A 27904-nucleotide genomic window follows, 5' to 3' on the forward strand; every position below is an offset into this window, starting at 1 on the left:
GGCGGCCTGTGTTCGTGGAATCTGGTAGGCCCGTAATGCGCACGTTGTTGAGACACGATCTGGCTTCCAAGTCCTCACTACGGGTCTGTATGACTGCCAGCACCTTTTCCATGGATGTCGTTTTTGCGTTAACCTGTTGCAGACCGTCCTCCGCATCTGAGCTACGTGTCTCCGCTTCCCCAAGGGGTTGTGCGTGCTTGGCCAGCTTCGCGGACATATGATCCATGCGCAAATTCAGATGATCAATCTTCCCATCTATGGATTGGAGACTGGCCTGGACTGCAAGAACGGTTTTGTCAATATTAGTAAGATGGTCAGCAGGAGCGTCCGCCTGGGAATCGGAGGCAGCATGTTGAGTGGCCAAGCTGGTCTTGCGTGGTTCAAACGTAAGATGCGGCTGGCTGCGCTCGGATTTACCCATGATGTCGTCACAGTCTGTGATGGTCGGAGCTAGGTCCGGACAAAATACAAAAAAAAAGAATTAAGTCCCTCTCTGTCAGACAGCACAACACAGAGACATGAGGAGGTGGTGAAAGGAAGGAGGCACAGAGCAGTCTGCAGCACCCAGATTTTCGTAGTGTACCTGCAATTCACCGCCAATATCACCAACCCAGCATGCGCCCAGGAGAAGTGCCGGTCAGTCAGCCGGTCTCAGATCAAAACTGGGCCAGAGGAGAGAGGTGTATACACTACACGTTTCTGGTATAGTGGCACAGCCGCACAGTGGGGGAGAGCAATACAGCACAGGCGTCCAGTAGGGTTGAGGCAATAATGACAGTCTGATCTCTCCCAGTCAGTTAGTGGGCCGCAGATGAAGGCAAAGTATAGCAGCAATGTCTCGGATACCAGGACAAGTGAACGTGTGGGCCTGAGATCCCGCACAATACCGCCACCACAGAGATGAAGGGGGGGCAGTAAATCAGACCCACATCGGACCTGCACTTCGCTGCGCCTCACCGCAGGGGCGGAGTGTTTCAGCGACGTCACCAGGCAGGACCACCAAAAGGAGTCACAGTGCCTCAGTGGTCAGGAGCTCCAGAGGCAGTAGATAGTGCAAGTTCGTCGCCGTCATGTGGCCAGCGGTTCACCGCAAACCTCTGTGCAAGAATGGTGGTGCCACTTCACGCAATGCGATTCACAATTGGGCCACGCCAGCCCAGTAATAGACGGCGTCCGCAGGATCTCAGCAGTAGAATGCGCCGTGCAGCAATGGTTGCAGCGACCCCCAGCAGGAAGGTAGGTCTGCGGTGCTAACACTCTGGGCCACAACCCACCTCCCAGCACTAGACCACGGCAGTCCCACAGAGGCCCGGTCACCGCCGGCGATCAGAGGGGCTCCTGCAAACCCACACCGGCAGACAGCAGGGCAGAAACCCAAGGGCGGGCCACTCCCCCAGGCGCTATAAAATCACGGAGGAGGGAGCCCACCAACTCCCAGTCCACACCACACAGCCCCCCGGGCACAGGTCGAGCGTCGAAGCGCCCCCCCACCCGCAGCGACCGCAACCCACAGCCGGCGCCGCCCGCTGTGAGTCTAATCCCGGCCCACCATGCTGCCGATGCAGGCCCTGAACTTCACTCGCCTCCAAACTGCACCAAAGTCGTCCTCGTGGTCCGCATTTTTTGGTGAAAGTGTTCCACAACACTTCACGCCACCGTGCCTGCTAGTATGGCAGTGATCAGAGCCAGATGGTAGAGGATATTGGATGGATTATGAGCTCGGCCGGCGGAGCTGCTCTACAGAGCGGCCATCTTTCCGTGCGCCCTCTAGCTCCCCCCTGTGTGCTGTGTGGGGTTGGCCTGCAGTAGCTGTTTCTGCCAAGGAGAGGACCAAGACTTTGCTGTGTATCCTGCTTGAAGAAGATCTCCAAGGGCTTGGTGTGGAGCATGCCTCCTTTTCTGAAGTCTCAGTGACACAAAGACTTCATTTCCTCTGTTCTCCTGCACCACGAACTGCTGTTTCAGTGCCACAGAGGGAAATTGCAACACCGACACTGTTGAGCGATACCACGACCTGCAACAAAGCTGTGGGCACCGCTCGTGAAGTGCACAATGCACCACCACAACTTGCACCACAGCCCCAAAGCTTGCTGATGCCGCACAGACTCCGATGCCGTCATCGAGGCTGCTGGCTGCACAGGAGCTAAGGGCACCGCTCGTGAAGCACCACCCTGACTCACACTGCAGTCCCAACCTCACCGACGCCGGTGCTTTATCATCGCGGAGCCGATACCTGATGTGGGTAACCTCCTGAATGCATCGACCCTGCATCGTAGTAAGGAACGGACACCTCAACGCCACTGTTGTCGTAAGGAACCAACACCACCTAGCGTCAACGAAGCATCACCTCCCTGATGCCATGCATAATCTTTGTTTTCATAATTTGCCAAGGTACTATTCTTTGGGGTCAGAGTGACTCTGGGCCCGATACCATGCACCTCGCGGGTGGCGCCGTGCTTTGAGATTTTCATCTGTCACAAGTCATAATAGTCCCAGGTGGAGCTATTTGTTGCTACAAGCTTTTTTTTGTGAGTAACCTATTTTTAGTCATATCCCGATATACGAATGCTGGATTTTTTTTGTTTTTGGTCTGGTTTTATTTAGATGAAGATTTCCTGTTTTTCTTAACTGGTGTGGTGTCCATTTGTAGTGTTTTCACTGTATTACTGTATGTGTACACAAATGCTTTACACACTACTTTTGAGATAAGCCTGCCTGCTCGTGCTAAGCTACCAAGGGGGTGAGCAGGGGTTATCTAAGGGCGTAACTCCCTTACCCTGACTAGAAGCAAGGGTCCCTATTTGGACAAAGGTGCAAACCATTGAGAACTAAAGACCCCCATTTACAACAACTCACTTTAATTTTTTGCACCGCACGTACATTACGCTGATTAAACTTAGTAAGATGTATAGTGGTAGGGGAGCAGTCTGTCCTCGATGTGGGTGTGAGGGTGCTACCTTCTTGTACATGGTGTAGGACTGTCTGAGAGTTCTGGAGTTTTGGCAGCAGGTAGTGACGAAACGTCAGGAGACCACTGCAATGGTATTTGAGGAATACCCTCGGATGTGCCAGCTTGGCATTATTAAAAAGAGTAGTAAGGGGAAGATGCACTGGAAATTCCTACAGTTAGCCCTGGTATTGGCCAGGAGGAGAATAGCCATAGGGTGGATGGGTGCTAAAGTACCCTCTGTTAAATTGTGGCATAGGGATGTGGTGGAGTTGGCGATTGCAGAGGAGGTCCGTATGAAATGATAATCTACAGGAGGATCTGGACACCTGGGCCACCTTACTAGGGAGTATGCATGGGAATCGGGATTAAATGATTATGCGGACCACACAATCACAGGGGGAATTGAATCATAATGGATGAATTACTTCTGAAAGTAAGGTTGAGTGGGGAGGTGTATGAAATACATGTGCTGAGCAGGCTTACAGCACTACTGAAGGCTTCTGGGCGAATGATGAACTTGGTGAGGAGTTTGAGAATGCTTCTCTTATATTGTATCCTGTATCATTGATGATGCTAAATTGCATATAGACTGTACCAAGTTGTGTTTTTTATATTGTTAATTTCTTAATATGGCTTATCTATAGATCAAAAGAGCATTATATATGTCAGAGATGTACTTTCTTGTACTGCCCTTGTTCTGGGCATCTTTCTGTATAATGCCTAATAAACAGAAGAAAACAAAAGTTAGGTTGAGAAACTATCTTAATCAGGAAATTTGCCTAGTGGTAGAGAGTGTACAGCTTTAACAAGCAGGTGATTTACCCCACCCATATAGCAGGACTTTTTCAGAAAAGATTTTTTAGCACAAGTCATATCTAAAGGTTGAAGATATCTTACCTATTACAGTCAATTTTTATTTAGAATCTGTCTCGTCCACTAATGCTATAAAAAAAAACATGTGCAATGTAAAAAAGTCCAAGCCTGGAATAAAATTTGCAAAACAGACCTGGCAGACGTTTTAGTCAGATCTACCCCCAATTTATGAAAGACTCTAAGCCAACTGTAGAGATATATTCGGAGTGGTTAAAAGCTGCTGTCACCAAGCTCGCCCCTGCAAAAACTAGCAAAAAATACAGAAGAAGATCATCTGCCCCTCTGGCTATCTGCTCAGTTGAAGGAACTAACACAAAAATATAGAAGGCAGGAAAAGTGTGAAGGAAATACTACCGTACGGGAGAAAATATTAAATATAATGAATTTATCCAAGAATATAAAAATCTGATTGTTATTGAGAAAACCAAATATTTATCAGAGAAAATTCATTGAGCCAAGAATTCCACATGAGAACTCTTTAAAACAGTTTAAATACTTTCCAGATTATCTTCAAACTTCACTATAGACCGTTATCAGCTGGCCTGTGATAACTTGTGGGTTTCTTGAAAAATGGGGTGGAGGAAATGCATGGCAAATTAAATATGATGGCAGGCCTTCGGTTTCATCACTGGAATCAAACAGTACAATTCCTGGTAAAAATACCATTGTTAAGTTGTCCCTGCTTATGGAAGAAAGAGGAGTTCGACTTATAGGCCATACAAAATCTGGGGCCCCGTCTGACCCATGCCTCCCCCCGAAAATTGTTCATGAGATTGCTGGGGTGATTACTCCCCCCTAACTATGCTATTGAACTCCGTTTTGGATTCTCGACTCTTTCCTATGGAGTGGAAAAAGGCCTTTATTATACCACTATTGAAGAAACCTTCATTAGATCTCAAATAAGTGAAGGACTATATTCCTATTTTTTTTTTCTACAGAGATTTATATAGCGCAAAATTGACCCGAAGGTATCGGTATCAGAACGCTTTACATAGCGCTAGTTGTGTTACATGAGGACACATATATTTTTGTTAGGCACGAGGAGATTAAGCGATTTGCCCAAATCACATGATGTTCAGCTTCATTGCAGAGACTCAAACCCGGGTTCCCCATATTCGAAGTGACCGCCCTAGCCGATAAGCCAACTCCTCTCCCCTATTTCTTGGTTACCTTTTCCAGCTAAGATCCTTGAAAAACATATGAACATTTCACTGTCTAAAGTAGTGGAGGAGAATGAAATCCTAGAATCAGCACAATATGGTTTTAGGTCAAATCACAGCACTGAGTCCGCTCTGGTTGTGGCTTTTGAGGAGCTGAGAAGTACCCTGGATAACAAAGGGAAGGCGGCGATGATCTTATTAGATCTATCGGCAGCCTATGACACCGTTAACCATGAGGTCTTGCTAGATCTCTTGGTAGAAATTGGAGTTGGAGGCTCAGCTTTGGAGCTGCTTCATTCCTTTATTTCACACAGAGAACACTCACTGGCCTTGGGGGATTTGCTTTCTAAGTCCTTTACACTGCCATATGGAGTCCCTCAGGGCTCATGGCTGAGCTCCACACTGTTTAATATTTATATGGCCCCCCTGACAAGACTAATTTGGTCATTTGGTTTTGCTCCAGTAGCATATGCAGATAACACAGAAATTGTTGTTTATATCTCGAAGATGTTGATGAGACAGCACACCGCTTCAATGGATGTATGAGAGCCATTGAACAATGGATGAACGATAACAGTCTTATGCTTAAAACAGCTATGACTGAGGTTCACCTTTTTAGCAAAGAGTTGGTCTCTTGGGATCAATACACGTGGCCCCAGATGCTTGACTCTCCTCCCATTCCGGTATCTTCTGTCAGGAATCTGGGAATAATCTTTGATCCCAGTTTGTTCTTCAACACACAGATTAATGAACTCACCTCCTCTAGTTTTGCGTAAGATCAGGAAGATTCTTCCATTCGTCCCTTTTGAGCTCCAAAAATCAGTGATCACAGCCTTGGTGTTATCAAGGCTGGATTATTGTAATGCCTTATAATTAGGAATTGACCAGCTCTCTCTGAAGAAACTTCAGGACCTACAGAATGCAGCAGCAAGGCTTGTAAAGAGAATTCCAAAGTTCATGGCAGTGTCTGGCACATTACAAAAGCTTAACTTACCTCCTGTAAAGAAAAGAGTCAGGTTCAAGGCCTTATGTTTGGCTCATAAACACTGTATAGGGATGGCACAGCCTACTTGAAAAAAGTGCCTAGTAGGACTCTACATTTGACTAATTCTAGGACAGCAATGTCTGTAAAATCTGAAAAAAGAATTGGGGAAGTGGGAGTTTTATTTACCTCACAGCACAACCGTGAAATAACCTACCTGAACACCTCAGAGACCAGTCTTTTGATTTAGCTTCAGGAAACAGCTTAAAACTTAGTTATTCTCTTGCTCAATGTGAATAGATGCAAGAGGCAAGTCTGAGTTTTGCAATCGTTCTTTATTCAGTGCAGCAGATAGACATTAGTGCCAAAATGCCATTGGCATTCGAGCGCTTTAGAAAACAAATCAATTTTAATATCTCTGGAATCAGGTAGTCTAACTCCTGGCTTACTGAGTTTGATAGGCACAACACTACTGAGTACATTCTGATTACCTCATCTTTTACTATCCCACCAGGTATATGAAATGTCCTCATAAAAAGATTGGAACAAGTCCTCAATTTCCTCATTTTTGCCACTATCTAAATTTGACAGGATAGTTGAACTGCATTTCTTTAATTGTATACATGTCATCTTTTGGATGTTGCCCCAGAACCCAGCTCTTTGTCTCAATAGCTTGCTATAGTCATTTTCATTTTCTTAACCTGGGTTTTGATTTCTTTGGAAGAATCCTAGATATGTCTATTTTCAAGATTTTGACTTCAGATTTTCAATCCCCTTACTCTCTAATTTAACATTTTCTTTTGCAACATCCCAACACTGAATATAGCCCCCACCAAAAGCTGCTATAAAGACATACCATAATATTGGCATGGATGAACATTATGCCTCATTTTTGTGCAAGAAATTAGTAACCAGTGCGACCAGCCCAATCCAGCTCCCCTCCCCACTCCCGCCTCCCAGCTGTCCAGCCCTTCCCGACCCCTACTTTATGGCGGCCACTGCGGGGCTGCGCAGCGGGCGCGCCAAAGGCAAGCCCGTCCGTGACCCGACTGCGACCAGCACCAGGAACCCTGGATCTCTGCACTGCCAGCGCTACGAACCAGTGGCACTCCACGCTCTCAACCCAGGTTGCAACAACAACTGCAAGTTAGCATCACCAGCCGACACCCACGGACCCTTCAGCTGTCACTGCTGCCGGCACACCTGCAGCACCGCCAAAACCATGGACCCAGCGCAACTAGCCAGCAACAACACAACCGAACCAAAGACCCTGCAATGCATCCTCCTCAATGTCTGATCCCTCCACAAACACGCCACCGAAATCTGGGACCTCCTTGACAGTACCACCCCGGACGTAGCATTCGTTACTGAGTCCTGGACCAACACCACCTCGGACCGGACATCGCCATTCCCCAAGGATACAAGATCTCCTGGAAGGACAGCCCCACCCGCCTGGGAGGAGGAATCGACATCGTCCACAAATCCACCCTCCGCCAGAGCACACTCCCCGATGAGCCCACAGACCTGATGGAACACTTTCACTTCAAGATACTGGCCAACCCCACCTCCACCCTCTGAGGAACCCTCATCTACTGACCCCCTGGACCCCACTTTTCGCCAACTCCATCACGGACATCATCTCCCTGCATGCCATTGCGTCCACCAACTACACCCTACTGGGAGACCTCAACTTCCACATCGACAACCAACTGGATCCCAGCACCACATCCCTCCTGGACAACCTCCACAACATTGGACTCTGCCAGATCATGACCAAACCCACGCACTCAGCAGGACACACCCTCGATCCCCTCTTCACAACATGAAAATCCATCACCTTCAGCCACACCACTGAACTCCCATGGACTGACCATCGATGCGTCCACTTCACCTTCAGAACACCCACCATCCACAGACACCAGCACCTGCTCCCACGAAGAAACTGGACCAGAATCACTGATGACCAGCTAACCTCATCACTCAGCAACTCCACCCCAACTATCGCGGAAAACGACGACCCCAACACCGCAGCCCGAACCCTGCACAGATGGATCTCGACAGCACCAACACCATAGCCCCCCTCAAGAAAAAAAACAACACCCACGCCAAGAAAGCTAGATGCTTCACCACCAAATTGAGAGTCCAGACGCACTTGCCGCCACCTCGAAAAGGCCTGGAGGAACACCAAATCCACAGAAGCCACCAACGCCCACCACCAACTCACCAGAAAAAAGCAACTGAAGACAGAATCTCAACTCATGCACACAACAGCAAAGAACTCTTCAACATCATCAAGGAGTTTGCCCAACCCACCAGCGAGTCCACCGCCATCCCTCCCTCACAAGACCGCTGCGACAAACTCAGCACCTTTTTCCACCACAAAATCAAGAGCATCTACGACAACTTCGAAGAAGACAACTAACTCACTTAACCCTCACCAACCACCACCGACACCCTGAAGCGAGCGATCGACAACTGGACAGCCCTCACCACCGTAAACACACTGAAGACAATGAAGTCAATCCACTCCGGGGCCCCCACAGACCCCTGCCCCACCACATTTTCAACAGAGCCGTCAACACCATTGCACCCATGCTCTGCCACACCATCAACCGCTCCCTGGCAACTGCCTCGTTCCCCGACGACTGGAAACACGCTGAGATCAACCCCCTCCTGAGTAAACCCTTGGCGGACCCCACCGACCTCAAAAACTACAGACCCATCTCCCTGCTCCCGTTCCCAGCTAAAGTCATCAAGAAAGCCTCTCAACAACCAACACACCACATTCATCGAAGAGCACAGCATCCTCGACTCCTCCCAATCCGGCTTCAGAAAAAAACACAGTATGGAAACCGCCCTCCTTGCCGCAACAGACGACATCCCCAACTTACTGGACAAAGGAGAAACAGCAGCCCTCATCCTCCTCGACCTCTCAGCGGCGTTCGACACAGTCTCTCACTGCACCCTAATACGCAGACTCCACGACGCAGGGATCCAAGACAAGGCCCTCGACTGGATCCGCTCCTTTCTCTCCGGCAGAACGCAGTGGGTCAGACTCCCCCCTTTCCTCTCGGACCCTACACTTACCACCTGCGGAGTCCCCCAGGGGTCCTCCCTCAGCCCTACGCTCTTCAAAGTCTACATGGCTCCGCTCGACCCCATCGTCAGAACCTACGGACTCAACATTGTGTCATACGCAGACGACACCCAACTCATCCTCTCCCTATCCAACGAACCCAACACCGCCAGACACAACTTTCGAGAAGGCATGGAAGCCGTCACCAAATGGAGGAAAAACAGCTGCCTACAACTAAACAACAACAAAACGGAAGTACTCATCATGGGCCCAAACCCAGACGCCTGGAACGACACCTGGTGGCCCCCCTGCCCTCGGAAGCCCGCCCACCCCCACGGACCACGCACACAACCTGGGAATCATCCTGTACTCAGAACTCAAAATGGAACGCCAGATCAACTCCGTCTCGTCATCCTGCTTCCACACCCTCTGCCTCCTACGTAAGATCTTCAAATCAATCCCCCTCAAACACAGAAAGACCGTCACTCGCACCCTGGTCACCAGCAGGCTCGACTACGGCAACACACTCTATGCCGGAATAAACAAAAACCTCAATCGCAAGCTACAGAACATCCAAAGCGCTGCCGCAAGACTGGTCCTCAACCTGCCAAGACACTGCCACATCTCCCAGCACCTGCTCACACTCCACTGGCTCCCCATCAAAGCTAGAGTCACCTTCAAGATGTTAACCCACGCTCACAAGGCCCTCCGTGACACCGGACCAGCATACCCGAACTGCCGACTCAAATTCCACGCACTCCAAAGGACCCTACGATCAGCCCAGCTCTCCTACGCTGTGGTCCCCCGCGCCACAAAGACCAAATTGGGAGGCCGCTCCTTCTCCTTCTGCATGGCCAGAGCCGGGAACGACCTTCCGCTCCACCTCAGACAGACAACATCGCTCCCCATCTTCGCAAGAAACCTCAAAACCTGGCTCTTTGACAGACCCCCCTCCTTGATGGATTTGAACCTGCGACTCCCCCAACCCCTTGAGACCCTTACAGGTGAGTAGTTGCGCTTAATAAACACCTGATTGATTGATTGATTGTGTAACGGGTTCTCTCGTAGTTTTCAAGTCTACAAGACATGGTTTCATGAAAACATAACAAGTCATCAATGGGATGACTTCAACCTGCGCAAAGGACACTGGTAGATGTAGCATGTTTGTTAAATAAGGAACCTCATCTATCTGATTAAGAAGGTAGTCTAAGTACTCATGGACAGAAAGAAATAGTTTAACCATTTGTGCATTAGCATACAAGCTTCACCAAGCGAAGTTTTTCAATTTAGAATCTATTATTTAAAGGGAAGTGCCTTTAAAAGGACGTGTTATCAGAAATAAAGCCAACTCACTGAGAATAGCACGAAATGGTGTCCATGGTAACATACCCAGAGCCAATTTTGTCCATCATGTTTCAGTGTTCCAAATTGAGGACCTCACCAGTATTCAGCCCAAAAAGTCAATAGTGGGACGATTTTGTCCTCATGGATCTTCAAGACTGGAGTCACTGAAAAACCCTCATAAGCATTTTAAAATATGTACACTATGTCTTAATGGGAATTGCTTTCCAACTACGAGAAGCAATATGAACCTAAATAGCCTAGATAGTTAAATGTGACAACTATCATATTTTTTTTACAATTATTATGCCTGGTGCCAGCGTCGTTTTTTACGAGACAACATTATTTTGGTTTTGGCTGTAAATGTGTGCAGATGCTTTATGGAGGCATATAGAGCCAAATTATCCAATTGAACCTGGACCAAATTATCCAGGCCTTTTGTTGTTTGGTGAGGGAGGTATTGTATGCATTCATAAGCGACAGTGTAAATTCTTCCCCAATTTTAGGAGTGCACGTTCCCCTTCACAATACAAAGAGGAAAACCTGAAGGAAAGATATTTACAAAGAGCTACTTATTCCGTTCCTAAGACTTTTTATTTTTCAAAATTGTTGCTAACTGGCCCTTTGCTTTCAAACTTTCTTTTGCCATTTCATCCTGATTAAATTGCACTTTACATAGTCTCTGTTCAACCAACAACCTTCTACACATCTCCATGTTGAGAGCTGGATGCTTACCTGCAATCAGGGACTGGGTCTTCATCTGTCCAATGTCAGAGCAATTGTTTCCGGAAGCCACAATGTCACCACACCCTAGAATATGTGGTAGGCAAGTGCCCCTGAGGGGCTTCCAACTTTGTAGGAGGAAAAATTCAAAGTTGTAGATAACCTCCTTGCTGGATGAAGATTTCAAAGGACTGAAGAAACCAGAAACCAGGAGTCCAAATGTGAAATTCGTTTGGAGCAAAGAGCCAGGATCAGCAATTGAAGAGAGTGAGGTAAAAGCAAAGGAACACAGCTTTGTTGGGAACAATTCTCCAACCAGACGGAAGCCCGTTACATCAAACACCACAAACCAGGAAACATAATGAACTGAGACAATTAGGAAGAAACCAAGGGAAAAACAGCCATAATAGAAAAAGAAAAAAAAGAGGAATTAAGCCTGAAATGGACAAGCTGTGGGATAATTTGACTGCCATTTTGGAGCTGGAGGAGCAAGGAACAGCAGCCAGGAGTACAAGGTAAGTGAGACTCCTAGGCAAATGTGGGCTTCTTACAGCATTCTCGGAGGCCCGGACACCAAAGGACCATGCAAGGTGCCGCAGGTTTCGGTGTCCAGATGACTGAGACACAGCTGTCCAACACACCCAGGCATGTACTTTTTCCCCAACTGGTTTTCCCTCAATATTGATCACATACAGTGTAGAATAAGAATATCATTAACCAGCCTCTTGTCATTGGCTAGATCACTGGGATGAGGGGTAAAGGTTTAGAGGTAAAGCTATCAAAGAACGTACACAAAAGTTGCACTGTTATTTCATATGAACTAAGCTTTTCACAAGGATTTTTTTTGTCTCCTATAAGCCTTATTGTTTGTGAAAGATAGGCATATGACGTGGGGGAAATATTTGTTTAAATCCAAAAGAATAAACTTAAATATAGTTACAAAAACATGACATTTTATACACGGTTCTTTTCCGTTTTACACAAATAAAAGGAAATGGCACAGAGTGTTTAGGTTGGTGGACTCTACCCAGACTCTGAGTCACAACCAATTTAAATATGGCGCCATAGGTGAGACACCCCATTTTGTTCATACACAACCGACTTTCGGTCATGTGACCTCTCAATCTCAGATAAACGTGCCGTTAAACTATTACCGACAACTCTAATTTGGAGCCAGACGCGGTTTGAGGGCAGCTACACATCACGGCCACTTCCTTCTCTACCCGGAGGTAAGGGGAGAGCGAATTAAGGGGCGCACTTTAAACACGCAGCTTACCTCGTAAAAGCAAGTGTTTTTTACAAGATAGATAGCGGTTATAATGTGGGAGTAAGTTTCACTTGTCCTAATTGTTAGGCTTTAAATGAGGTGCTGGATTACTGAGCACAACTGATATTTTAACAGGGCGCACGGACACATTGACCTTTGAGAATAAGCGCCTTTACAGACATATTAGCCATGCTGTATAGCAGAGACTATATCCTTCTTTACTTTTGTGTTTTAGACGGGGTGCACGAATACGGAGCACAGCTGATTTTTGAAAGCATTACCTCACACAGACTTGCCCCCCCCCCGTCGCTTGAATGTATGACCTGGAATTATCGTCGTACTTGACGTATGTATATAATCTTGATATTCATTTGTCAGCAACTCTAGCATTGTGTAAAAAATGTGTCCTTATACAGTGACACTAATAGCCATATATACTTTCTTCCGGATTTTGTTTACTACAGACTCTGCTTATAAGACAGTGTTCTGGTTAGTTTCTTTAACTTCTTTTCCACCTTTCAGCATAGCACGTGAGCTATATACACTCATAGTCCTCTAACTCGGAAATAGCCACCACCGATATTTTCTGCCCCCTTTTTTTCATAGACTATCCATACCGCATGAGACATTTAGTACACGTCACCTGGAACGAACTTCCAGCACCTATATGATTGTTCACATATGTCAACCACACGTTAGATTTATAAATTTCAGACACTCACCAACTGATAGTACTCACCTGATTTCACGGTGCGCGGTAGTACACTTTAGCCTTATGATACCACCGACTGTTGAATAAACACATAATATTCACATCTACCCTGGGAGCACATTTGTTTACGTTGTTAACAAATGTTTGCAACTTTTGTGTAACATCAAAACTAATGTGGATTACCATATCAATTTGTACCTAGCCGTGAACAAGTCGCATGTACAATATTACTAGAGGCGATGAAACACGTGTTGGCTTGGGAACCACTGTGAAGATTGTGAAATCATTTTGAAAAAAAGAATATTAAAACTGAAGAAACTCACAAGAGAGAGACGAAGATTCACTTGTGTTACATGCTTATTTGCAATATAATCATTGGCAACTGTATTTCTATGTGTGCTTGGGTACCCTCAATTCGTAAAAAATGATTGGCTGTCACAGAATTGTCGAGTTAAGGGGGGAGAAAATCACCAAAGAAACCACCATGAAACATAACCACATTCTCGTGTATTAAGTGCTCATGCAATTTATGGCAGCGCTAATCAATTCAGGAGAAATAAGATGCACAAAAAGTCCCATTGCTTGTTACAGATCCTCTATACGATTAAAAAAAGCTTTAGTCCACAAGCAAGTTGCAATAAAAGTCCTTCTTATCAATCTTTAGCTCCTGTAGGAAGATATTCCCTTTCAGTCTTTTACAGTGCTTCCGGATTTTCATTTTTTGAGCGTATGATTTAAAGCTTTCACATTCAAAGACAAAGTTATTAAACCACCTCTCTTCAACACCAAACATTGGTTGAAGGTACAAGTGACTCTCACCAAAGGAACTCCTTGTAGCAAATACAGCTATGGCCAACGCTATTCAACTCCATTGTGATGAATCCACCGGTATAAGAATTGCCACTACCCCATTAATCAGTCTCTCCCACTCAACCATATTCAAACACCTCCAACAAAAAGGTCTCAAAAGCATCTCGGTCACTAAGAAAAATAAGAATAACAGAACAGAAGACAAGACAAAACAAATATGAATCCCTCTACCTTGAAACATAAGTGATTTTCATGTTCATTCCAGTGGGCAAACAAGAGCTTTTAAACAAGGTATGACCAATTTGCTATTGTGTCAATATTCATAGGTTACATTTGCATAACATCATACATGGAAAATGGAGGCTCTGTTATTGCCATTTTCACAATTTGTAGATTTCTTTAGATTACTCAAAAATATGTCAGCTTTCGCTAAGATTGTCATGTAGATTGGAACCAGTGGTGTGTTTCAAGATGTAGCATATAATGTAAACAAGATACTACTAAGCCTCAAGTTCAAACAATCCTTTCTCCTTCCACTTTGTTGTCAAGAAACTGTACAGGTTTTCCTAGGTTAAAGAATAAAAGTGTCTTCCCGTTCTATAATCTTCTCTTTGGATGCACCTCCAAAGCCATATCTTAGATTCATCGCAATCAAAGCTCAGCCTGCTGTGCAACATGGCTTAAAGTACAGAAAAAAAGCAATATGATTAGATCAACCATGGCCGTGTCATAGTGCTTTGTTTTTCTTTACTTTAAGCCATTTTGTACAGCAGCCCGGGCTGCTGCGACACATGTCTAAACAAACATTGCCAAAGCCAATAGATCTCGCATAGGCAAAACCTATTGGCTTTGCCAATAATGAGTTTGTTGCCGCTATTGTTTTTATTTTGCTGATTCCATTTGTTTGTCAGTAACGATGGAGTAAATGGGTGAACATTATCTATATTTCTCCAATGAGGAAAACACTTCTAAATCAGTGTGCAGTAGAGATAGGCATTGCCCATGATGATGCATGTGCCATGTCCTTTATCAGTGCTTTTCACTTTAGAATAGAGCACAATTAGAAGCTGACGAGATGCCTTTGTTCACAGAATTGCTTCAATAACTCAAAGAAGGAAAACGCAGAATAGTTGTACTGTCATTTAATGCCATCCTCCCACCAAGGGTAGTAGCTTGAGGATTTTGCTATTAAATATTATTGAAGTTTTATTATGAGGTTATATTTAGAGTACAGTTAACGATCGGTAACTAGGAGTTTTATTTTAGGCCTATTTAGGACTCGTCAGGAGTGGTCCGTGCAGGTAAGAGCAGTGAGGCGGTGGGGCCGGTTTGGGGGGGGGATTCGACAGACGACTTTTGTAAAGACGAGTCTTACAGAGATTTCCTTAGAGGAGATTTATTGAAGACAACGGCCCTTGATGGTCTGCTCTCTGCTCTTGATGTAACTGCTCAGCCTACATTCCAGAATACTACTCAGAAGATGCAGATGCAGTTGTCTAGGAGCGAGAAGCATTCCAATATTTACAAGAACACAAAAGTATAAGAATAGTATGGATATAATATCTTCCTTCTAACAAATAAAAGAAAAACATACAGTAAATGTTGTTTCCCTAAACATCTATCAATCTTTTGAATTGTTTGTACTCTTTTTGGTTGACTATGGGAATATTTACTATTTGTTTTTCTTTTTGTTAGGAAGGAGATGTTTAGGGAAACAATATTTACTGTATGTTTTTTTTTTATGTGTCTAAAAGAAAATTAGCCATACTTAAACATTCTTTAGGTCAAGAAGGAAGGAATGTACTAAAAACTCTACCTGAGGTTGACGTAATTACTAATATTTGGGAACAAACCAATGAAAGTGGGGATAGTAATGACATTGATGTTTATGAGATAGTGTTAAAGGCACTTGAAGAAACTTTTGGAGAAAAAAACAGCGTAGTAGTGGAAAGACACAATTTTTTTTCCTCGAGCTCAACTTCAGAGTGTATCCATTGAACAATATGTAGCTAATTTACGAAAGCTTGCTGTTAATTGTAAATTTAAGAGATGAACTCATCAGAGATCAAATGATTAATAGAATCTATAATCTCAAGATTCAAGAAAAAGTTCTTGGCATGAAGGATCCTTCATTGGAAAAAACTATTGTAATAGCCAAAAGAATGGAAAACACCTTCAGATATGGAAAATAATTAAGTGGTAATTCCACCAACAAAGAAGTTCATGACGAATCTGTTCATAACATCAATAATCCTAACAAGAAAAATATTAAATCTTTTCATTCTAAATCTGATGAGAAAAAATCAGGTCAATCTAAATATAAATCCAAATATTGCTTTAGATGTGGAAGTCCCAAACACACAGCTGATGCAAGTCATTGTCCTGCAGTCAGAAGCAGATGTTATAGATGCAAGTAAATTGGGCATTATTCTAGACTATGTAAGGGCACTCCTAATTTCTTCACAAAAAAAACATTAATTTGCTAAAAGAAGATGATTTTTCATGTGAAAGTGAAAATGATGATATAGAATTATTAATGATTGATTCCTCACAGGTTTGCAATTGTGATGGGCCAAAAGATAGTCATCCTCCTTCCAAATGTTTTGTGAGGATTAATGGTTCAGATGTTCATATGTGGGCAGATTCATGTTCTACATTCTCTATAATTGATAAATCCATTTGGGAAAATGTAGGTTTATCCACAAAAGAAGTACAACCTACTGATATCACACCAGAAGGTTACTGTGGCAATAAACTTCCTGTTATAGGTTTTGTCTTAACCGAGATTTGTTTCAAAGACAGGAAAACGTTGGCAAATCTTTACATAGTGGAAAAGGGAAAGTCACTTCTTGGATGGAAGGAACAACGTGCCTTAAAAATCATATTAAATCCTAAATATCCCATCCTTGTCACCAGTTTTGTATAGATGAGTCTTACAGAGATTTCCTTAGAGGAGATTTATTGAAGACAGCGGTCCTTGATGGTCTGCTCTCTGCTTCCGGTGTAACTGCTCTGCCTACATTCCAGAATACTACTCAGAAGATGCAGATGCAGTTGCCTAGGAGCGAGAAGCATTCCAATATTTATAAGAACACAAAAGTATAAGATTAGTATGGATATAACAGCGACCATGAGGGAAAATTAAATCTTTAAATAATTTTCCCTTGTCGTCGTCTGTCGAAATCCCCACAGCTCTACTGCTCTTACATGCACATGCTGCAGCTGGGACTAGTATTGTTAAATGGGTTCTGGACATACAGGATTATCATCCCTTTAAAGCTAATGTGTTTAACCTTCATTGACCTCTCCAAAGTCATCCAATTTATATCCAACTGACCATGGCCTTTACTAATTGATGTATTACATGTCACTTATACCATTCTCTCTGACATCCCAAGGGACAGAAGGCCTTACCTCGCCAGACCACACATTTACTAATACTGACAATACTCATGCGTATATCTTCTTCCGCAAAGGTGTGGCAGGCATCTGCTTTACAATGTATGACCGCATTATAACTGGTCTTTTGCTAAAACAAATCTCCGAATTTTATCATCATTGTCCTGAATTTACCCTGTGTGTCTGAATCAAATGGTTCATACATTGATCCATTATTGGAAATTCTAAATTGTGCTAAGTACGCCCTTGATGTCGTGGACAAAGAGCCTATCATAGCAACGTTTAAGGCTTTTGATACAAAATGTGTGACTTTTTCTGAAAAAGTAGGATTTCCACATGGGAAACTTAAGAAAAAGTAAATGGGACCATCGAGGCGATCCCAGGAATTGCATTCTACTGCTTTTAATAAAACTTGAGGTGTCAAAAGTGAGACAGGTTTGTGCTTTGCTTCTCAGGCATCAAGGTGGAAATGCATTATTTTCAGTTGTGTTTTAAGTCTACTGGTAGTATTGTGTGTGCCACGGAATCCGCAGTTAGCAGCTGTCACACAAGTTGTGGAAGGGTTGTACTGTATGCTTACATTTTTGTCCCATGTCCCAGGCTATTGGCAGCTGCATATTCCGGCTGTGAAACAAGAACTCAGACACACAAACACTGCTTGAAGGGTCCCGGGGAGAGGTCCTATGTACGGCCTGGACCACACCATCTTTTCCCCCCATTCCTGATTTCACTCAGGCCATACTTGAGAAAAAAAGGATCGCACACTGGTTACAATATTCAAAGGCAGTATCACTCCAACCCTTGCATTATCAGTTTGAAAAAGAAAGCTCACAAAAACTCTCATGTTTATAACATAGATCCTCTATTGGAATTTTGGAATGGTGCCCCATATTTATAGACCTTCCTGCGGTACGAGTCTACCTTGTGACTTTTAAGGGTTTGATCCAAAATTTGGCACTTCTTTAAAAATATAGGACTTCCTCCTCGGAAGTTTAAATAAAATCCATGAGGCATCACAACTGAGACAGGTTTCATACTTGATGATTGTTTTGCAGACTCCCAGCTCATATAAGGTAATTATGTCTGGTGAAGAATAAGCCTGTATTGTGAAGTTCCTGGAGTGGTTTGCTGATATACTGAAAAGCTTTCAAAGGTAAAGACTGGCATCATATCGTCAGGGGTAGCAAGTGCTATATAAATGCAATTACAATACAATAAAATTCGATACAATATCTAGTCTTAATAAACTGGGGATATCGAGAATGTGGCTGATGGGAATCAATATTAATGTTGCAGGGCCTCCCTCATTGTCTTATTTTCAGATTAAGTGATTGTTTACTCTTTTGGTAGTTCTGCCACTTTCTGGAAGGTGCAACTGACAACTGGGAAAATGTCAAAAAGGTCCCCTACGCCTACAAGGGCAACCAGTGGGTGAGCTATGACAATGTGCTGAGCTACCAGTACAAGGTGAGTGTTCCACCTCACTGTAGGTCTTGTAACACATTGTAGGAGAGTAGGATCTGCACTTGTGTTGCCCCCACTTTTTTTTCTGATGTATACACTGGTTTCTGGCTATAGTCTGGCTGGGTCCCTGCTAATCAGGGCCCCAGTCTACCTGATCTCTCTAAACAACTTGGTGTGCATATTAGATGCACTAGTGATTGTATATTGTGGTACCTTATCAGCCCCTAGTATATGGTACCTTAGGTACCTAGGGCATTGGTACTTCACAGGCCTACCAGGGGCTGCAGCATGTATTATGCCACCCCTGGGAAGCACTCACAATCTGACACCACAGGCCTGCTACTGCAGCCTGTGTGAGGTAGTGTTAGCACTCCTCGCTGAGGTATAGGTTCCTATATCTCACCATACACACACATATAAACCTATCAGTCACCCCTATGGTAGGCCCTATCAATCCCAAGGGCAGGGTGCATGGTTTACTATGTGAGGGGGTGCTTCTGCCTGAGCAGGACCCCTCTGCAGCTGGCAGAATCTATTCTCTGCTGCTGTTTGTGGATGCGGTTAAACCATATACTCTTAAGTGCATTATAACCTCGCGGTAAATGCTAACTTTGGAATGACTGCATCAAAACATGTCGTGTTTGGTGTCAAACAACTTGGAATCCTACACCCACACCAGTAACTGGTGTGGGAGTAGGATCCCACCCTTCTAGAGGGGACGACATGTACACCCTGTACTACACGGTAGAAATCATCTAGAGCCCTGGCATCACAAAATGGATGCCACCAGCACAGACACCGGGCTGCCCTCCTGCTGCTGACCGAAACTCGCAGTGGAGGGAGCTCAACAAAGGGTTTCCTGTCACAGGGAGGTGTCACCACCTCCCAGATAGGATTTAGTGTATTGGAGCTGGGTGGGTGCACTCTTAGAGTGCTTTGAAGTCCTGCACTGGGGGAGCAGTAGGCTCCTCTGTGCATATGCCAGCTCAAACCGGTTCAGGGGCTGCCTGCCCCTGTCCTGGCGCGAAACTGGACAAAGGGAAGTGGGTGTAACCACCCACTACCCTGGCCCTCCTAGAGGAGTGGCCATAGAGCTAGTCCCTCCCATCTTATCAGTATAAGATACCACACATTGCCAATGCAATTTAGATTACACCTGGACGACGCTCAACGAAGAAGAATCCTGGCCCTTCAACTTTCTACTATATTTAGAAGACCGAAGGATCTCCCTTGGAGTCAAGGAGTGACTCCCCTGCTTGGCAGGCACCTAAAGGACTGAACAACAGTTGCAAACTTTACCGCTCCCGCCGGAGCCCGAAGTCCCTGCGTCTCCTGAAGCTGATTTCCTGACCTCTCGTCGGCCATTTTGAGTCCCCAGCGAAGCTGTGGCGTCTGGACCCTACGAGTGACGAGGTACAGCAATACCAGGGAACCGTGCACTAATTTCGAGTGCAAGCCCTGAACGACGAACTACAAACTTGTGCTTTGGACCACTTAATGTCCAAGTCCATAGCAGGTCTGGAACCCAAGATCAGCGGCCTACCTCGTCCCGAGGGACCGTGGGCTGCTCCTGAAGTTTCCCTGCGAAGGCTTCTTTGCGGTTGCTTGCCCGTTGGCTAGTAGCCCGCCCGAAGACTATCTGAACTGCTCCAAGGGTTCGCCTGGTTGCTATGGGCTTGCCCTCACTTACCCTTGCTGGGTAAGTCCATCGGACCTTGCTGGTCTGAACCCTCCAAGATCTTCATTCCACACGAGACTTGCAGTTGCCAAGGTTTGTTGGCTCCGATCCGAGTGCCGACACCGCCATCAGCTGCAGACGTCGTGGGACCCTCCAAATCCAGCTGCTGGTCTTCCTCGATCTCTCCTGGACCACGTGGGCGAAGAGACAAAACATCATCAGCGACGTGAAGAGACTCGACAGTTGTGGTCATCTATCCTGAAGGCCACCGGTCACTGGCAAGTGACTCTGAACTCTGTCCCCTCAATTTCTAGGCCGCCTGCAACTCCAATCCATCGTTGGATTTCCACGGACACTTCACCCGACGACACAACGATTCCCATTGAAAACAGCATCGCGACCCGACACCAAAGGACACCTGTGCACCCGGCTTCCCTGGGTGAGGTAACTCTGGCATTACGGTGCCCAAGTGTGCATTGGCTATCGAAGTACTTACCCTGTAAGTTGTTTGCTTGTTGTCCATTCCGAAGTGCCCTAGAACTGTAAAATACAAACCGCGACATTTGCCATTGAAACGCATTGAAACCCGCGTGCGTGTTTAGACACTGCACGCGTCTCCTGTGGGCTGATTACTTACCTGCTAACACTGCAGCAGTGAAGCCCCAGCGATTCCCAAGGCCCTAGGCCTCTTACTTTTGCAAGTCGAGTTTGTTATACCACTATTTTAGTATATGGTCTGGTACGCCCCTAGGGCTACAGCCATATTTGTGCTTAATTTATTGAGAACTGTTGATCTTATTAATGTTTACCTGGCTCTAATCTCATAAAGAGATTAGTAGAGTATATTTAGAAATAAATACATATATATTTGATATATATACCTGTGTGGTGTCTTTTCATTTGGTAATTCAAGAGATTATAAGGTAAAACAAGCTGCTTTACATTCCTCAGAGACTTAGCCTGAAGGCTGCTCTCCACAGCTACCACTAGGATAGCTTTCTTTAAAAGGTTGTCTTTAAACCTATCTACCAAGAGTCGAATTGGACTGGTGCAAGGTGGCCACTATAACTAGTGACCAGCATATGCCAGGCCAACTTCTCACACACATGGATTACTTACTGGTATTTTTGTTAGTCTGAGTCTCTTCTGCTACCTCATTGAGGTCTAGGAAAATATTACCCATTGGGTAAACTCTGGACACAGGGTAAGGTATGTGTGCATGTATGTCTACTGTGTTTGCAGTTCTAGCATTTGAACCTGAAATGTTGCTGCTAGTGGTTTCTGTTTCATCTCAGAAATCTGTAGGGAAACAGACAGAGTTGTATACCCTGCTCACTTTATTGTAACCTCAACATGTCCAAAGCATGCAGAACCCTGGTCGTGAATAGAGAATTGTTCACTTATTTTAGCAGCTATATTGGCAGTCTGTCATCAGGATGAGACCTCTTGGCATCTAGGCCAGCAATATTCCAGCTTTTTCACGATATATCCCTGCCCAGGCATCGTGCCGGTATTTTAGACTTCATGTAACCCTCAGCCTGATGCCATATTCTTTACAGAGACTTGTCACTGGGATTCCTCACCTCTTGATGTTACTCTGGCTATCCCGAAAGGTGAACTGATGATCATCTATCAAGCAGAACTTACACTGCTACCTGTCGAAAACTGCTGCAGTGGAGGGCATTGAAATGATTGTCTCTGTATTATGCCTTAGTCCCATTTTGTCTTTCTCTGGGGGCACTTATTTACCAGCACCCAGGTGAATTAATCAACTCATTAATAGATACAATTGCTCCCCATATAATGAACATCTCCAATTTTTCCATTTTAAGGGACTTAAAATTTCATATTGATAGCCCTCATCACTGATACGATGTTAGATGGCTGAGCCATGCTCAGTCTTTCCTAGTGCATTCTGCTCTTCATGGGTGCTGCAGGACATAGTCTAAATCACATTTTCTAACCTCATGAATTTATCAGTTACCAATGATCCCTTTTTCCGGAACTGACCATTATAAAGTCTCTTCCTCTGTAGCTTTCTCCAAGAAAGATGGTTGCAATCTTTCTATGTCTTATTGCTTGCTTGGGCCAAGATGACAGTAGAGAAACTTATGAGAGCCTTATAGAACACCCTCGTAAACCTAGCTATGAGATCTCTGATGAGGCAGGCAACTTCAGCAGGTGGATTACCTCAGTACTGGATTCAACTTCTCCTATCAAAAGTGTCTGTTCCCAACATAAAACGCTCTTAGCACCCTGGTACTCAGAAATGGAGAATACAGCTCAATGTCATTGTAAAAAATTAGAACAAGGTGAGGGATGGAATGCTGGAATTAATCTCCCCCCAAAACCGGTCCTAGGATGCTTGTTTCCGGTCCAGGGAGGACCTTGCTTGGCAATTCGGGCTGGACTGTTCCCATGAGGCACAGGGTCAAGACTGATTTGCATATGGACAGGTCTAAACTGGGGTGGCATGGTGAGCAAAAGAATGATGGATTTAACCCAGATCTCTTGACTGGGAGTGAATGTTTTGATTTGTTCTGCATTCCGTCCATCAATTGTGTGTCTTTTGCTTTCTCGCCCTAAGTGCGCCAGGTATGCCCAAACGTGGGTCCTGGGCTCACTGTGCCACTGGAATTAAGCTATTCTGGCTGAAGAGGGGTGAAACCCTGAAACCGGTCCTAGGATGCTTGTTTCTGGTCCAGGGAGGACCTGGTTTGGCAATTCGGTGTTGGACTGTTCCCATGAGGCACAGGATCAAGACTGATTTGCATATGGCCAGGTCTAAACTGGGGTGGCATGGTGAGCAAAAGAATGATGGATTTAACCCAGATCTCTTGACTGGGGTGAATGTTTTGATTTATTCTGCATTCCGTTGTGAGAAGTTGGCCTGGCATATGCTGTCTCCTAGTTATAGGGACACCTTGCACCAGTCCAATTCGACTCTTATTGATGATAGGTTTAAGATAACCTTTAGAGAAAGCTATCCTAGTGGTAGCTGTGGAGAGCAGCCTTCAGGCTAAGTCTTGAAGGAGTGTTAAGCTTATTGTTTTACCATAATAACCTCTTGAATAACCAAATGAAAGAGTAGCCCACACAGGTATATATATATAAAATATATGTATTTATTCTAGACAGAATCCCACAGTCTCTTTATGAAGCTGTGGCAAAGTTACAATATCAAACAAGCATTGATAGACACAATAAATAGCACTATTAACATTGGGCCCCAGGGGGGGATCAAACCATATACTTAAAAAATGGTATAAGAACCACGACAATTCTACAGGCAATGCCTAGGGCATTCAGGATCGCTGGCCCCTTAAGAATCCACCCCAGGTTATGAGGAAGGGGACCCACGGGAGGCGCGTGCAGTGCAAGTAGCTGCTATCGGGATCTCTATTACAGCCTATGGAGAATGTCGCGGTTGGAAATAAACCGTTTAAAAATACTTCTAGCAGGAGTACAAAGTTAAAACTTTAGACTTAAGCTTTTGAGGAGCCCACTACCACGAGAGTACTGAGGTACCACTGTTACCTGCCCCAGGGAAGCCGGGTGCATAGGTCGTTTCTGCTGTCGGGTCGCGGGCTGATTTTCAATGGGAAAATAGTCAAAAGTTCTGCTAGCCAAAAGCGTTGATGATTCCGTAAAGATCAAAGATGTGAAGATTGTAGAGAAGAACCTGAAAGCAGAGGGGACAGAGTCTGGGTCACGGCAAAGTGACCAGGAGGCTCAAAGCAAAGAGCCCTTCGATGTCGGGTGCTTCAGGTGGAAAGTGGTGTAGCTTGGATCTGCAGCCTAGGGCTCCGGGAGGCTTCAAGGAAGGCCAGCTTCGGGAGGGCGACTGTCCCACGTCGGATGAGGGGCGCTGCGGTGTTAGTGTCCGGATTGGATCCACTAAGCCTTGGCAACTGCAACCCACGAAGGATAAACAAATCGGCTACAGTGCAGACCCACGAGGTCTGGGAGAAGTCTCCTTTGGAGAGACTGTAGAGCAGACCTGGAGCAACCAGGGGAACTCTTGTTTCTTGAAATAGACCTCCACTAGGGCCCACAAGTCCAGAGACAAGGGACCGCGGGAGGCGGCAAATTGGAGTGCGTGAAAGGGCACCCACGGGCCACCGGAGGGGGCTAGGGCGCTGGTCTTTGGCACAATTGCTGTAGAGTGGTTGGCTCAAAAACGGGCCAAAGCACGACTTCCCTACTGGTCAGGGCCGTGTGCTACGCAAGAGGTGGCCGGTGTCCTGGGGTATTGGGGATCTCGGCACCCACGCGGTCCACGGTGCCCAAACTCGTTGAGCACACTCACTGGCCTCTGGGATGCGCTGGAAACCCACCTCAAAGTTTCTGGAAGTCGTCGAAATTCATGAGAGCAGCGAAGTTCCTACCGGGTCACTTGCAGTGTTTCAGGTGCCTGCCAAGCAGGGGGATAACTCCTTTATCCCAAGGGAGATTTCTTCCGTCAGCTGGGCAGCAGCAAGTCGAAGGTCAAGACTGTAAAGTTCAAGATTAATCTGAGACTCTGGGGCCACGTTATTCACCTCTATCCCCAAGATTATGGGAGTGTCCAGAGTAGTGCCCACCAATGGGAGGCGAGGCGGGAAAGGGTGGCTACACCCTCTCCCCTTTGTGTGTTTCCCGCCTGGGTGAGGGGCAGGATGCCCCTGAACCGGTTCCAAGCGGTGTATGCAGAATGAGGTCTCTGCAGCTGCCTACGTGCAACTCTGAAAGGACATTTGGTGCACCCACCCTGTTCCAATCCACATTATCCTGTCTGGGGAGATGCTAGCACCTCCCTGCCACAGGAGCCCTATTGTCCAGCTGGCGAGGCTGGGGTTTTCCCCAGCAACAGCCAGCCAGGGTCGTGTAGGTGGCGGGCAGTAGCCATTTTGTGTTACTTGTGCACTTTTAAATTGGTGTCCAAATTCTACCGCTTTTCCCATATCGCCCCTCTAGCAGGGGGGAATCGTACCCTCATGCCCATGGCTGGACTGGGGGTATGATTCCTACATGTTTGACACCAAACACGATATGGTTCTGTGTAGCCATTCTCAAGTTATCGCGATAGACTTATAATGCGGTTAAGAGTATATGGTATGGCTACACTACAAACAACCCAGCAATGATTTTACGAAGGTTGCAGAGAGGCCCTACTCACGTAGGGGTCCCCCTCACACATACCTCAGCACCCTGCCTTGTAGGATTACCAAGGCCTGCTATAGGGGTGACGTATGAGAGTATATGTGTTGTAATAGGGTGGGATATAGGGTACCTATATCCCTGTAAGGGGTGCTAGCACCACCTTACCCAGACTACAGTAGTGGTCTGGTGGTGTCAGTTTGCATGGCTGTCCCAGGGTGGCACAATAAGTGCTGCAGCCCTGGTAGGCCTACTGAGGGACCCATGCCCAGCATCCAATTGGGTTGTACCTAGGGTACCTCACATTAGTTTTAGGGAGAAAGCAGATAGGCTGGGGTCCTGGAAAGCAGGATCCCAGCCAGACTAGTCAAAAATCACTCAAATACCAGGCAAAAAGTTGGGGGCAACCATTAGTCAGATTCCACCTTCCTACATCCGTCCATCAATTGTGTGTCTTTTGCTTTCTCGCCCTAAGTACGCCAGGTATGGCCAGACGTGGGTCCTGGCTGTGCCATTGGAATCAAGCTATTCTGGCTGAAGAGGGGTGAAACCCTGAAACCGGTCCTAGGATGCTTGTTTCCGGTCCAGCAAGGACTTGGCTTGGCAGTTCGGTCTGGACTGTTCCCATGAGGCACAGGGTAAAGACTGATTTGCATATGGCCAGGTCTAAACTGGGGTGGCATGGTGAGCAAAGGAATGATGGATTTAACCCAGATCTCTTGACTGGGGGTGAATGTTTTGATTTGTTCTGCATTCAGTCCGTCAATTGTGTGTCTTTTGCTTTCTCGCCCTAAGTGCGCCAGGAATGTCCAGACATGGGTCCTGGGCTCACTGTGCCACTGGAATCAAGCTATTCTGGCTGAATAGGGGTGAAACCCCGAAGCCGGTCCTAGGATGCTTGTTTCCAGTCCAGGGAGGACCTGGCTTGGCAATTCGGGCTGGACTGTTCCCATGAGCCACAGGGTCAAGACTGATTTGCATATGGCCATGTCTAAACTGGGGTGGCATGGTGAGCAAAAGAAAGATTTAACCCAGATCTCCTGACTGGGGGTGAATGTTTTGATTTGTTCTGCATTCCGTCCATCAATTGTGTGTCTTTTGGAATTAATCTCAGCCACTAGTGATCACTCAGGCACATTCCAGTCCATCATTTCATGCCTACCATGCACTCTAGACAATGGCCCACCTAATGCAAATTGGTGCTGACCCAAATCCTCATGAGAACAATCTGTCCCAAACTGCTAGGTGAAGCCCACTCCAGAAGGGAAAGCAAGCAACCTCAGACTGATTTCGCCTGAGTTAAGGCGCATCAGTTGGGTGTAGCAAGAGTCCTATGGCACAGTGAGCACAGGACCCATATCTAGGCACACCTGTCACACTCATGGCATCAACTGCAATAAACAACCAGATGGTGGATGAAATGCGTGAACTAATCTCAGGCACTAGCGAGCTCTTGGGCTGCTTTCAATCCATCCTTTTTCCTCCATTGTGCCACTCTAAACAAAGGCTGCACTCCTGTGCATTGTTTTTTGCCCACATTCCATTATAGACAAAGGCCGGCCTTAGGAAATCAGTACCGATCCCCCTCCTCATTAGACCAGTCTGTCCTGAACTGCCAGGTGAGACCATCTCCAAAAGGGACCTAAAAAAACCAGAACGCAAATGGTGGTACAATTATGATGGACCTCCAAAGAAGGGCAACAATTTTAAATGACCATATCATCATTGCTGTCCATACTTATTTCAAGGATAGAATGGAGATGCTCTCTTTAGTTAAGTCTTTGCCTAACCCCTCAACCCTGGGTCAAAAGTGGTACCCTCTCCCAAACTTTGTGAGGAGTTAGTACCTTTTTTTCTAGGAAAACATTGCCAACATCTCCACTCATTTTCCAGCACAGTGTTAGATACCATTTCATTGATGGAAGATTCATCCATATCCTCAGTTGGTTCATCCATTTCTTAGTTTGAATCCATACTGGTAAAGGAAACCCTGGCAGGGCTTAACTTATGTAAGTCGGGGTCTCCTTTAACATTGTACCCCACACATTCACCATTGTATTGCTGAAACCCTGATACCTCTCTCACTAATATTATCAATGCCTCCTTCACCACAGCTACTGTGCTGGCTACGTGTAAAGTCTTCAATAATTCCAATGCTCAAAACCACTGACCGCCCACCCAAGTGTATTAAGCAATTTCTGGCCCATCTCCCTTCTACCTTTGCCACTGAAAATGCTGGAAAAATCTGCCAAAAAGTAACTGTCTTGGTATTTAGAGTTACATTCCCCACTGCATGGCATCCAATCTAGTTTTAGATCAGAATGCAGCAC

The 27904-nt window shown here is 45.7% G+C and overlaps 1 pseudogene; it reads left to right on the top strand.

Moving 5' to 3' along the window:
- Nucleotides 1-27904, top strand: part of LOC146870907 (acidic mammalian chitinase-like) — a 206756-nt pseudogene that overhangs the window by 66072 nt on the left and 112780 nt on the right.

The sequence above is a fragment of the Triturus cristatus genome, chromosome 1_1, assembly GCF_964204655.1.
Source record: "Triturus cristatus chromosome 1_1, aTriCri1.1, whole genome shotgun sequence".
NCBI classification, from domain to species: Eukaryota; Metazoa; Chordata; class Amphibia; order Caudata; family Salamandridae; genus Triturus; species Triturus cristatus.